This window comes from Hemitrygon akajei, chromosome 14 (assembly GCF_048418815.1).
Source record: "Hemitrygon akajei chromosome 14, sHemAka1.3, whole genome shotgun sequence".
Classification (NCBI taxonomy): domain Eukaryota; kingdom Metazoa; phylum Chordata; class Chondrichthyes; order Myliobatiformes; family Dasyatidae; genus Hemitrygon; species Hemitrygon akajei.
The window spans coordinates 88,536,778-88,551,921 of NC_133137.1; positions in this window are offsets into that span (position 1 = coordinate 88,536,778).

Genomic DNA, 15,144 nt, shown 5'->3' on the forward strand with positions numbered 1-15,144 from the left:
ATGCGTATTGAAGCACACAGTGAAATGCGTCATTTCACCCGCCAATTCAACCGCCAGGACTTAAGAACTTTTTAAAAGCTATTATTAATGCTTTTTGAGATAGTGATTTAGATGCATATCATATTTTTTACTGAGTTAAGTATTGTATGTAATTAGTTTTGCTACAACAAGTGTATGGGACATTGGAAAAAAAGTTGAATTTCCCCATGGGGATGAATAAAGTATCTATCTATCTATCTATCTATCTATCTATCTATCTATCTATCTATCTATTTGTGTCAAATCTACGAGGACTGTCCTGGGCAGCTCGCAATTCAAGCACCGACATCGCATCCCCACAACTTATTTAGCCTAACCTGAACATCTTTGGAATGTGAGAGGAAACTGGAGCACCCGGAGAATATTGATGTGATCACTGGGAGAGCGGACAAACTCCATACAGGGAGCGGCGGGAATTGAACCCTCGATTTTACAGCTAGCGCTGTAATAGTGATACACCACCGTGTCACCTGTGCCAGGGCCAATGTCCCGTGGTGGGCCGGTAAAGCTCTAAGGTCAGAGGGGGAATGTCCAAAGAAGGTTTACAAGGCAGGTTTTTACAGAGAGAACGGTAGGTACTCGGATGCATTGCGAGGGCAAATGATGGAAGGAGGTGTGATAGTGATATTTTAGAGGCATTCAGACAGGCACGTGCACAGGTAGGGAATGGCGGGGTATGGATCATCTGCAGGAAGACGGGATTAATTTTGCTTCATGATTGAAACTGACGTCATGAGTCAAGGGGCCTCTTCCAGCACAGCACTGCTCTGTGTTCTATGTCATTAGTGGTTTGGTAAGTTAATCATCTTCTGTAAGTTCCTATGGTGTAGAATACAGGCATTTTGGAAATGCCTCTATCATCTTTACCTCCATCACTACATCTGGAAATGATTTACAGGCACCCACCACTCTGTGTAAAAAAACTTGCACCACACATCTCCTTTGATCATACCCCCTCTCACCTTAAATGCATTCCCTCTGGTATCAGACATTGCAAAAAATACCATTATAAATTTCAACCGGGTCTCCCCTCTGCCTCCATCACTCCAGAGAAAACAAGGAAACAAAAACAAGAAAACAAGTTATGGATGCGGTGGGAGGTGAGGACCTCGTGCAATAGCTATGCTGAACAAAGTGTTGGGCCTGAAGATAGATCAGTCCCCTAGTCCTGATGGAATGCATCCCAGGGTACTGAAAGAAATGGCTGAAGTTATAATAGAGGCCTTGGCGATAACTTACCAAAATCCTCTGGACTCTGGGCAGGTTCCCAGCAGATTGGAAGACAGCGAATGTCACGCCACTGTTCAAAAAAGGATGTTCGCAAAAGGCAGTAGAGGGGAACAGATGGATGTTATTTACTTGGATTTTCAGAAAATGTTCAATAAACTTCAACATAAAAGACTTATCCATAAGATAAGAATGCATAGAGTTGGGGTGACATATTAGCATGAAATGAGGATTGGTTAATTAATAGAAAGCAGAGAGTTGGGATTCATGGGGTGTTACTCTGGTTGGCAATTACCGGTAATAGTGAACAGTGTGCCGCAGGAGTCCGTGCTGGGCCCACAGTTGTTCACGAAATACATTAACAATCTGGAAGAGGGGACCAAGTGTAGTGTATCTAAGTTTGCTGATAACACTAAATTGAGTGGAAAAGCAAATTGTGCAGAAGATATGGAGAGTCCACAGAGAGATCTAATGAGTGGGCAGGGGTCTGGCAGATGGAGTACAATGGTGGTAAATGTGAGGTCATCCACTGTGGAAGAAAAAAAAAAGAAGAACTTATTATTATTTAAATGGTAAAAGATTGCAGCATGCAGCTGTGCAGAGGGACGTGGGAGTGCTTGTGCAATAGAAACCAAATTGTGCAAATTTAAAAAATAAATAATGAGAATCAGAACTGGAATCAGGTTTATTATCACTGATCGTCATGAAATTTGTTGTTTTGCAGCAGCAGTAGAGTGCAATATATAAAATATACTATAAATTATGATAAGAAAATAATGTATATTAAATGAGTAAATGGATAGATAGATACATTAGATCAGGGGTGGGCAAACTTTTTGACTTGTGGGCCACAAAGGGTTCTAAAATTTGACAGGGGGGCCAGACCAGGAGCAGATGGACGGAGTGTTTTGGTAATACACCTCATAAGAGAAAATAAAATATCATGGGATATGTAGAAAACATGTGCTTTAATTTCAATTGAAAATGAACAAATGCATTACAACAAAATATCTGTCTTTGAAGTCCCATGGTATTTAGCTATTTATTGAAATGACTTTTAAAACACTGAAAATTAAATGAATAAAATACAGCTTTTTTTAATAGTAACAGTTATTATTTTAAAGCACTGAAAATTCTGTTATCCTTCAAGATATTATCATCATCACTCTCCTCCTGACTGTCTTTATTTCAAAAACGGTAGGAGATGCAGGTCTACTTGTCCTGCTCCTTCTTATTCAATTGTCCCCTGTGCCAAAACTCAACAACGACCAGCACAAGGACAGAACAGTGACAGCGCGCCAGTATGCGGAGCGCGTTATTTGATCTGGAGCACATTTTTTATTTTGAGAACGTACGTGCACCTGCGCACTACTCATGTCCATCACTTAACAGAAATGACATGTAACATGTAAGGCTTATTGAAAAATATATTTTCAAATGCATTTTTTACATAACACAACGAAGAAACTTATTTTTAATTTTAGTGGGAACAGTGTTGTTGGTCTCCCTTTTTAGCCAGCGCATCAAAGTCTGGATTTAGTTTTGTTGTGGCAAAAACACCAGAATTGCAGGGGAAAAAACGTTAACAAGGTTTATTAATATAATTTCATCAAGTTCTGCGGGCCGGATTAAAAAGCTTAACGGGCCGCATATGGCCCCTGGGCCGTAGTTTGCCCATGCCTGTGTTAGATAGATAATACTGAGGACAGGAGTTGCAGAGTCCTTGACAATGAGACCGTAGGTTGTGAAATCAGTTCATCGTTGAGGTCAATGAAGTTATCCACACTGGTTCAGGTTGAAAGGTAATAACAGTTCCTGAACTTGGTGGTGTGGGACCTCAGTCTCCTGCATCTCCTCCCCAGAATAGGTGTAGTGAGATGAGAGCATGGCCTGGATGGTGGGGGTCCTTGATGATGGATGCTGCTTTCTTGTGGCTGGAATCCTGATAAATGTGCTCAGTGGAATATTTTAAGTAATTATTGTTATTACTTTTCATTTGATGATTCATAGGTGGCATATTTGCCTTATCAACTAACTTGACAGTGTAAGATGTTCATTCTGCAGACTCTAAATATCAAGGCATAGATATGTTTGATTAAACAATACATTATATTGTCATGGACAAAAATATAGCATAATTCATTGCCTTGCAAAGTCAGTTCCTAGAAAATGTCACTGTAAACATGAATTCAGAAGCATATTTTTCATTATAAATATGTTTCTGGGGTTTCAAAAGATTAGGAATTAATGATGGAAATATATCAACTGGCATTTTTTTGGGGGGTGGAGTTTGATAATATTTTTAGTAAAGAATATAAAATTAAAATCCAGTGCAGACTTGCAGAATTGTGCACTGCACTTGAGGTCAGGAGGGAAAGAGGTGACCTCATTAAATACACAAAATTTCTCACTGTGCTTCATGGGTAGATTGAAATTTGACGTTTCCCTTGCAAAATCGAGAAAAGATTAGAGATTAACTTTATGTGACAAACATACATCGAAACATCAAAATAAACAGTAAAATGTGTCAATTACTGGCACTCAGAATCAGTAAGACAAAAGAGCTGATTGTGGACTTCAGGAAGGGCAAGATGAAGGAACACATACCAATCCACATAGAGGGATCAGAAGTGGAGAGAGTGAGCAGCTTCAAGTTCCTGGGTGTCAAAATCTCTGAGGATCTAACCTGGTCCCAACATATTGATGTAGTCATAAAGAAGGCAAGACAGCAGCTATATTTTATTAGGAGTTTGAAGAGACTTGGCATGTCAACAAATACACTCGAAAACTTCTATAGTTGTACCATGAGAGCACTCTGACAGGCTGCATCACTGTCTGGTATGGAGGGACTACTGCACGGGACTGAAAGAAGCTGCAGAAGGTTGTAAATCTAGTCAGCTCCATCTTGGGCACTAGCCTACAAAGTAAACACAAAGTACACTGCAGATGCTGTGGTCAGATCAACACGTACAAACAAGCTGGATGAACTCAGCAGGTCGGGCAGCATCCGTTGAAATGAGCAGTCAATGGATGCTGCCCGACCTGCTGAGCCTACAAAGTACCCAGGATATCTTCAGGAAGCGGTGTCTCTAAAACGCAGTGTCCATTATTAAAGACCTCCAGCACCTAGGACACGATTTTTGCTCACTGTTACCATCAGGCAGGAGATACAGAAGCCTGAAGGCACAAACTCAGCAATTTCAGAAACTGATTCTTCTCCTCCGCCATCTGATTCCTAAATGGACTTTGAAGCTTAGGATACTACCTCACTTTTTCATATACAGTATTTCTGTTTTTGCACATTTTTAAATACCTATTAAGAATCATATAATAATCTATTCAATATATGTAATTTACTTGTTTATTTATTATTGTTTTATTTTATTTATTATTTTTTCTCTCTCTGCTAGATTATGTATTGCATTGAACTGCTGCTGCTAAGTTAACAAATTGCATGTCACATGCCACTGATAATAAACCTGACTCTGATTCTGATAACCAGCACACAGTGTGCAAGTGTCGTTCTGCTTCTAGTGCCTACATAGTATGTCCAATATAGCAAGGGGAATGTTCTTAAAATAAGATCAGAGATGAGAAGAAGTGTTGGTGAATCCTTGGAATCCCCTCATTAGAGAACTGTAGAGGTGGTGTCAAAGTTTCAGATCCATAATGCAGTTAAGTGTGAGGTAATGCATTTTGAAAAGCTAAACCGACGTAGGACATACTACGGATGGCAGGGAAGCAGGGAGTGTAATGGAACTGAAGAACCGAGGAGTGTAAGTACTTAGTTCGTTGAAAGTGTCACAGATAGACAGGGAGATGAAAAAAACCTTTGGCATGCTGGCCTTCAGCAGTCAGGACACTGAGTCCAAGAGCTGGGCTAAAATGAAAAGAGTCCAGAAAATATTTACAAGGATGTTGCCATAACTAGAGAGCCTGAGTAATAGAGAGAGCTTGGAATATAAGAGAATGGGGGGGGGGGATCTTTATAGGAATGTTTCAAGTTATGAGAGGCATAGATAAGGTGGATAGTAACTGTCTTTTCCACAAGGCAAAAGAGTCCAAATTTAAGAGGTGTAGATTTAGAATGAGAGGGGAAAGATATAAAAGGGGCCAGAAGGGCAACTTTTTTATTCAGAGGTTGGTGAGTATTTGGAACACACTGCCAAAGGAAGTGGTTGGAGCAGGTACAAAAGTCTCATTTAAAAAGCACATGGATAGGTGCAAGGAGGAGTAAGGTTTGGAGAAATTTGAGCCATATGCAGGAAACTGGGACTATGGTGGGCATCACAGTCAACACGGACTGGTTGGGCTGAGGGTCCTATGTCAATGCTCCATAGGTCTATGACTCAATGATGGATCTTTAGACATTAAGGGATCAAGGAACATGTGGTTGGGGGCAGAACAGTGCAGCTGAGGTAAAAGATGAGCCATGAACATACTGATTGGCAGAGAAACTGAATGATCTCCTGGATCTATACAAACAGAGATGTTTGCTAGAAGATGACCTTTCAAGGCCATTAGTTGCAGTGCAAAGGAGCTATGAATTCATCTGGGATAATATATTGCATTTTTAATCAAACAAATTTATGCCTGTGACTTTTAGAGCTTCCAGAAGAAACACCTCACAGGTTGTAATAAGGCAAATCATCAAAGAACAATAGTTGTTAATTCTTCTTTGTTCATCCAGTACTTGTCAAAACTGAGAGCTTTGCTGACTCTGAGACACATCTGGGGCTGGACATTTTTGCAGCTAGTAAGGTAGGATTATTTGTGTTTGTCACAGGTGCAATCAAACATGCAGTGAAATGCATTGCTTGCATCAAATCAGATCAGTGAGGATCGGCTCCTTACAGACATCAGCAAGAATTGAACCCCAATCTTATAGCTGGTTGCTGTAAAGCATTACACTAACTGCTACACTACCATGGCACTCTCTTGTGTTTTGTTTAATGCACACTGATTTTTTTTCTAATACAAATACTCTCTGGAATTCCGCTCCCTGAGGAAAGGCTATGTTGCGGTTAGATTCCTCCTGTTAAATGAAGGAAGGGAACATGATAAAAGAGATTTACATGAAATGGCAAGACTGCAACTTCCGAGCAATTTGTTTATCTCCCAGGAGGAGCCTGATCTGGAAAACATTCTGTATCTGCTATTCAGGAAATATCAATTTCATTTGCCAATATTGTGGTTTCCAAGAGTGGTGAGTAATTTTGGCTGGAATTGAGAACTTACAGAAGAACTATAGGTATTGCCTTTATACTATTTATCAAACAAAGTTCATGAGATATCTTTGGGAAATAGGAAGACACAAGGAGAATGTTACCTCCCTGAAGGTTTTGGCCAAAGCTGGAACACCTTGGACCCCATATCTAAGGAAGATAGTACTGGCCCAGGAGAAGGTCCACAGGAGGTTTAGAAGAATGATCCTGAGAATGAAAGGGTTACTATACGAGGTATGTTTGGTCATCATATGTTACCAGGAAAAGGTAGGAGAATGGGGTTGGGGTTGAGCGAGATAATAAATCAGCCATGATCAGACATGGCTGAATGGTTTAATTCTGCTCCCCTGTTTCAGGGCCTTATAAGTTGATGTGTCTGTCCATGTACTTGATGGAGTTCAGAAGGACAAGGGGGAATCTTATCAAAACCCATCAGATACAGAAAAGCCTGGATAGAGTAGATGTGGACAGCATGCCTCCATTAGTGGAAAAGTCTAGGATCCGAGAGCACAACCTCAGGTTAGAAGGGTGTCCCTTTAGAACAGATATGAGGAGGATTTTCTTTAGCCAGAAGATGGTGAATCTGTGGAATTTGTTGCCATGGAGGGTTATGGAGGCCAGGTCTTTGGATCATTATGGGGATAGGTTCTTGATTGGTAAGGATTACAAGAAGGTGGGTGAATGGTGTTGAAAAAAAGTCATGACTGAATGATGGAGTACACTTTTAGAGCTAAATGGCCTAAATCTGCTCTATATCTTATGATCCTATGAGTCTAAATCACAGAACTTCCTCTTCAACAGCACTGTGGAAGGACCTCCAGCAGAAGGGCTTTGAGGCTCTCTACCACCTCCCCAATGTGCCATTAGGAACATAGTCACCACACCAACCTGGCACTCAACATCGGGAATTGATTGTGGACTTCAAGAAAGGGAAGTCAGGGGAGCACACACCAGTCCAGATCAGCAGCTGACAGGGTGAGCAGCTTCAAGTTCCTGAGCATCAATATCTTGGAAGATCTGTCCTGGGGCCAATATAGCATGAAGAAAACACACCAATGGCTTTACTTCATTAGGAGTTTAGGGAGATTTGATACTGTATGTCAACTAAAACTGTTACAAATCCCTGTAGATGTACAATGGAGGGCATGCTGACTGAATGCATCATAGACTGATATGGGAGCTCTAATGCAAGAGGATGCAGAGGATTCTAAACTCAGCCAGCTCTATTACAGGCCAAATTCTCCCCACTATTGAGGACATCATCAAGAGTTAATGCCTAAGTAAGGCAGCATTAGGGACCCTCACCTTCCATGAAGTGCCGTCTTCTCAGCATTGCCATTGGAGAAGAGATACAAGTGCATGAAGACCCATTCAGGAACAGCTTCTTCCCCTACTATCACATCTATGTATGGTCCATGATCACTACCCCGTCATTCATTTTCCCATTATTTATTTATTTTTGCAATTTACAGTAATTTTATGCTTTTGCACTGTACTGCTGCCACAAAACAACAAATTATGGATGATCTAAGATTGTAAAACAAAACCAGACTCTGGTTCTAATTCTAATTCTGATTTTCAACAGGCAATAAATGTTGATTGGGGCACATACACTGAGTGGCCACTTTATTAGGTACACCTGTAAACCAGATTATCAATACAAATCAGCCAATCATGTGGCAGCAACTCAATGCATAAAAGACATGGTCAAAAGGTTCAGTTGCTTTTCAGACCAAACTTCAGAACGGGGAAGAAATGTGATCTGAGTGACTTTGACTGTGGAATGACTGCTGGTGCCAGAAAGGGCTGATCTTCTGGGATTTCCACTCACAACAGTCTCTAGAGTTTACAGAGAATAGTACAAAAAACAAAATAACATCCAGTGAGCCGCAGTTCTATGGGTAAGCATTCCATGTTATTGAGAAAGGTCCAAGGAAAATGGTTCAAGCTGACAGGAACGCGATAGTAACTCAAGTAACCATCCATTACACCAGTGGTGTGCAGAAGAACATCTCAAAATGTACGGGACATCAAACTTGAAGAGATAAGCTATAGTAGCAGAAGACCATGAGTTACCTAATAAAGTTATCACTGAGTGGAGATTTAGTTTGTGAAGGCAAAGTAGACCTAAGGGCCACTACTGTGCTGTAATATTCTTTGTTCTATAAAGGAGACAGGAGGAGTTAAGATAGCACTAAACAGTGACTCCTTTGATTGCATCTTTGGAAACAGCTCTATTTCCATCTTTAATATCCTTATTTTTCCCTTTCAGGGTTCTTTTGAAGACTTTGGTTCTTTGCAGGAATGGGACCCGTTCTCAGGGTTTCAGGATTGGCCAATGTTCGGCACACCAGGGGTTCGGCCTAAGAGCCCAGCTCGAATTCAGAAGCCTAAATCTCAAGGCTCTGAAGATGGGCAGATTGAGGGTCGGTGTCACAACAGGAGACCCGTGTGTTTTCAGGGGAGTCAGGATATCTGCTGAGGGCCTGAAGACCCGGGATCTTTGCAGCCTTTGGGCACAGAGCTCGAAAAAAGCGATGCAACGAACCTTTTAACATCATAAGCCAGAGAGTTGTTTGTTATGTTTCCCCACTCACTGGGAAAATAGAGACATCTTTTTCTCGGTATGTTGAATGCCAGGTGTAACACGAAGTCTTTGGGGTAACTGCAAATCTGTTTCTTTGCTGTTGCTTTGCTCATGTTTGAGTGCTTGGTGATGGTGCCGATGCTTGCTTTGTTTTGCTGGTGGGGGGAGGGGGGATTGTTACTCACTGCCGCGTCTGCGCCGGGGTGGGGAGCTGGGGTGGGGGGGTACTTTAGGGCTCTTGCGTTCATCTGTCGTTCATTCTTTGGCGCACTTCTGCTTCTGTGGATGCTTGCAAAGAAAAAAGCATTTCAGGATGCATATTGTATACATTTCTCCGACATTAAATTGGACCTTTGAACCTTTGAAGCGTCTTTGAAAAAGGATCTTGAGGTAAACAATAAAAAATTTTAACATTATTAGTCAAATGAAAATTAATATAGCTATTTCAGGATATAATATTTCGAGATGGTTTGGGAATTTTGAGGTATTCCACGTGGGAAACGAAGCTTGTCTTGCAGAAGGAGTGGTTTGGGTACATAGTTCCCCAATCTCTCCATCTCTTGCGGATTTATCGCATATCATGTCTGGATCAGGACAAGGCTCGTGGGCAAAAGCTTATTCCCAAGATCAGTCCATTATTCTGATCCCAGGTGATCTTCAAAATGGTCATTTCCACTGGAAAATCAAGGGAGCCTTGTAGATGCATCCATCTGTAATCATTAAAACATAAGAACATAAGAAATTGGAGCAGGAGTCGGCCATCTGGCTCATCGAGCCTGCTCCACCATTCAATAAGATCATGACTGATTTGGCCATAAACTCAGTTCTATCTGCTTGCCTTTTCCCCATAATCCTTAATTCCCCTGCTATGCAAAAATATATCTCGCTGTGTCTTAAATATATTTAATTAGGCAGCCTCCACTGGTTCCCTGGGCAGAAAATTCTACTGGTTCACTGCTCTCTGGGAAAACCATTTTCTCCTCAACTCCATCCTAAATCTATTTCACCCAATCTTGAGGCAATGTACCTTAGTTGTACCCTCTCTTACCAATGGAAGCAACTTTATTGCCCCATCTTCAAAGATCAAAGTTCAAAGTAAAATTATTATCAAAGTATGTATATGTCATCACATACAACCCTAAGATTCATTTTCTTGTGGGCATTTACAGTAGGTACAAGAAAAACAATAGAATCAGTGAAAGACTGCCCCCGATAACCAATGTGCAAAAGACAACAAACTGTGTAAATAGAAAGTGAGAAAATAAAACAAAATAATAATAAATAAATATGCAATAAATATTGAGTAATGAGTTGTAGAGTCTTGAAAGTGAGTCCACAGGTTATGGGAAAAGTTCAGTGTTGCAGTGAGTGAAGTTGTCCCCTCTGGTTCAAATGCCTGATGGTTGAGGAGTAATAATTGTTTCTGATCATGGTGGTGTGGGTCCTGAGGCTCCTGTACCTTCTTTCTGATGGCAGAAGCTAGAAGAGAGTATGACCCAGATGGTGGGGGTCCTTGATGATGGATGCTGCTGTCCTGCGACAGTGCTCCGTACAGATGTGCTCAATGGTGGGGATGACTTCACCTGCAATGAACTGGGCTGTAGCCATTATTTTTTTGTAAGCTTTTCCATTTGCGTTTCCATACCAGGCCATGATGCAACCAGTCAATATACTGTCCACGGCACGTCTATAGAAATGCATCAAAGTTTTAGATGTCATGCTGAATTTTTGCAAACTTCTACAAAAGTAATGGTGCTGCCATGCTTTCTTCGTAATGGCATTTACATGCTGGGCTCGGGACAGGTCCTCTGAAATGATAATGCCAAGGAGTTTAAAGTTGCTGACACTCTCCACCTCTGATCTCCTGATGAGGACTGGCTCATGGACTTCCAGTTTCCTCCTCAAGTCAAGCTCCTTAGTCTTGTTGATGGTGAGTGAGAGGTTGTTACTCAACCAGATTTTCAATCTCCCTCCCATATGCTGATCCGTCACCACCTTTGACTCGGCCAATGACAGTGGTGTCACCAGTAAACTTAAATATGGCATTGGAGCTGTGCTTAGCCTCACAGTCATAAGTGTAAAGTGAGTAGAGCAGGGATTAAGCATGCAGCCTTGAGGTGGTGGAGAATTTTAACTTTCTTACAGCACTCAAACAAACTCTGCCAGATTCAACAATTTGTATTCATTACCAGATTGTAGACCTGTCCTTGAGGTTAATTTCTACAAATGTACTGTTTACAGTAGCCACTCCACGTCCAACCAGTGGTGCATAGTTTGGTCCTTTCTGGTTTTTTTTATGATGATGAGACACTGCTGGCTATCAAGAACATCAAGCACTGCAGGTCTATCTCATCGGTGAATTGCTTGATAGTGATGGAGCTGGACTTGGTGTGGACCACGTTGCTGCCTGCTACAGGGAGGCATCGGAGTTAGTGTGTGAAGACAACGTGCACTTCACCAAACAGATATTTGGATGCTTTTCTTGTGATTGCAGGACCCTGTTGGACACCGGTAACCTGGAATACTGCAAGTCCAGTTCGCTGGCTCATTGGCGAGACCAACATGGCCTTGGTTGTAGCACGGACTCGGCCTCGAGGCCGCTGAGTCACCTTTTACAGCCACCCAAGGGCGAGATGCTGAATGGGGTGTGGGAGGGAGCAGAGGCGTAGTAAGTGTGCTGGAGCCCATGCTAGCCGGGAGCTGGCCTCTCCCATCAACGCTGCCCTCCAGTATTTGAGCGGTGGAAGACAAACTAGATTGCGTTCCTCTGCAGAATTGCTTGCTGACAACATACAGGCACCTTCAATATATAGGGTAAGGCACTCGGGGTCTTCAGGTTTGTTTTTGATGACTGTATATTTACTGCTATATTGTATGTGCCTTGTGCTGTGTTTGACTGTTGGTATTACGTTTTGCGCCTTGGCCCTGGAGTAACGCTGTTTCATTTGGCCGTGTTCGTGTATGGTCGAATAACAATTAAACTTCAACTTGAACTTGTTGAAATTATCCCGACTCATTGCATCGTGATCTGGTACAGCAATGTGAATGCGCTGTAGCGTAAGAAGCTGCAGAGGGTAGTGGACTCGGGCAGTGCATAATGGGCACATCCCTGCCCACTACAGAAGGGTATATCCATCATTGTGGATCTCCACCATATGGGCCAAGCTATCTTCTCAAAGCTACCATCGGGCAGGAGGTACAGAAGTGTGAAGTCCCACACCTCCAGATTCAAGAACAGCTACTACCCCCTTCAACCATTTGGTTCTTGAGCTAACCAGTAAAACTATAATTACCATAACTTAGCAGCACTATAACCTCTCAACTAAAGCGGTCTTTTTTTATTCTAATTGTATTCATTCTGTAAAAATTGTGTATAATTTATGTTTAATGTTTATTATTCTTTTCCATTGATAATAAACCCAATTCTTTGTTCCTCCAATTCTGTAACTACATTGGTATGGAGATCCTGGAACATACATCATAGAACAGTACAGAACAGAAACAGGCCCTTCGGCCCACAATGTTGTGCTGATCCAATTAAATTAGTAATCAAATGGGCAGCCTAACTAATCCCGTTGACCTACACAATATCCATATCCTTTTTTCTATACATCCATGTCTCTTAAATGTCCCTAATGCTCCTGCCTCTACCATCATAACATTCTAGCCACCTCCACTCCTGTGTCCCTCACATCTCCTTTGAAATTATCCTCTCCCACCTTAAATGCATGTCCTCTGGTATTAGACATTTCAACCCCTGGGAAAAAGATACCATCTACCCTATCTATGCCTTTCATAATCTTATAATATCTATCAAATCTGCCCTCAGTCTCCGCTGCTTCAGAGATAACAACTCAAGTTTGTCCAACCTCTCGTTATAGCACATGCTCTCTAATCTAGGCAACATCCTCGTAAACCTCTTCTGCATCCTCTCCAAAGCTTCGGCTCCCTTCCTATAACAGGGCGATTAGAACTGCATGCAATACAGCCAAACTAGAGTTTTATAAAGCTGCAACATAACTTCCTGACTTTTGAATTCAGTCCCTTAACTATTAAAGGCAAATATACTATCTGCCTTTTTATCCACCCAACCAACCTGTGTAGTCTCTTTCAGGGAGCCGAGAACTTGGAGTCCAAGATCCCTCTGCTCATCAATGCTGTAAAGCATGTTGCTCTTAACAGTGTATGTGCCTCTTTACATTTGACCTACTGAGTTGCAACCCTTCACATTTCCCTGGGTTAAACTCCATCTGCCACTTCTCCACCTATATCTGCAACTGATCTGTAATTGCCCTGCATTGTTTGCCAGTCTTCCAGTCTATCCACAACACCAGCAATCTTCATATCACCTGCAAATTTAATAACCCACCAATCTACATTTTCATCCAGGTCATTTATACACATCGCAAACAACAGAGGTCCCAGTACAGATCTCTGTGGAATACCACCTATCACAGACCTCCGGCTGGAATAAGTCCCTACAACCACCCCTCTGTCTCCCATGGGCAGGCCAGTTCTGAATCCTAACGGCCAAGTCACCATAGATTCCCATGCTCCTTAATCTTCTCAACGAACCTACCATAAGGGACCTTGTCAAAAGCCTTACTATTATACATTCTAGCATTATTTTAATGTTACTCTCAGCAATCAAGATAGCAGACTGTTGATTTCTCCAGAAAAATTGCTGGATAACCTGATTTACTGTAAAGCACTTTATTTTCTTTATTTAGGTAAGCTAAAATGCACATCTTTCCATTATCACTTGAAGAGATGTGTTGACCTTGATGAATCTATAATCTATTAAATATGTGATGTTTCTATCGCGAGTAATGTCTAGCATGGAGAGGTAGGATTCAAGCATTACCCTTGGAGCAATATTTAGAAGTTAATCTCAAAATACCAGTACTAATGATGTACTCAAATGTTTTTGTAATTCCAGATAATTTGTGTGTGTAACAAGACACTTTGGGTTATACTCAAAGATAGCAGGAATAAGAAGTTAATAATAAAAAGACAAGCTTCAGACATCTGACGAGTGGGTTATTTTAACTCTGTTTTTCCCAGCTGGTTTATTTTTATTGAAGCCACTTGCTTGTTGGTTGATCTCATCAACAAGGCATTTTTGCCCGCAGATCTGCCGCTCACTGGATATTTTCTTTTGGTTCGCGAACCATTCTCCGTAAAATCAAGAGACTGCTGTGCATGAAAATCCCCAGGAGATTACCAATTTCTGAGATACTTAAATCACCCCATTTGGCACCAACAATCATTCCCTGGTCAAGACCACTTAACTCACATTTCTTCCCCATTCTGAAGTTTGAACCAAACAACAACTTAACCTCTTGACCATATCTGCCTGCTTTTATGCATTGAGTTGCTGCCACATGATAAGCTGATTAGAAATTTGCATTAACAGGCAAGTGTTAATAAAGTGGCCACTGAGTGTATATCCTACCTTTGACCATCCACCATCCTCTAGTAGTTCCAAAGTTGATATGCACTAGTAGTAGTTTAGAATATAGAATGTGGAACACTGCAGCACAGTATGGGCTCAAGCCCACGCTGTGATGCTGACCTACCTATATAAACCTACTCAGTGATCAATTTAACCCTATCCCTCTTACACAGCCTATAATCCTGCCCCCACCCACATTGTTTGCACTTTAAAATACAGACATGCAGTACTTACAATGCAAGCCTATAATGGAACACACATAAAACGCCAGAGCAACTCAGCAAGTCAATCAGCATCTATGGAGGGGAATAAACAGTCGACATTTGGGGTCAAGGCCCTTCGTTGGCCCAAAATGTCATCTGTTTATTTCCCTCCATAGATGCTACCCGACTATTCCAGCATCTTGTGTGTGTTGGTCCAATTTTCCGGCATCTGTAAAAACTCTTGTGATTATGCATACGAAGGAAAGTTTATGTAATTCTGTTCACCACATTTATAATTGAACTTACCGTACATTGTGTATGTTGGTTGTCCATCATATCCAACCATGATAGGAGACCTTTGCGGACAGTTATTAGAGTGATAAAGCTGGAGCACTCCCTCAGCTTTGG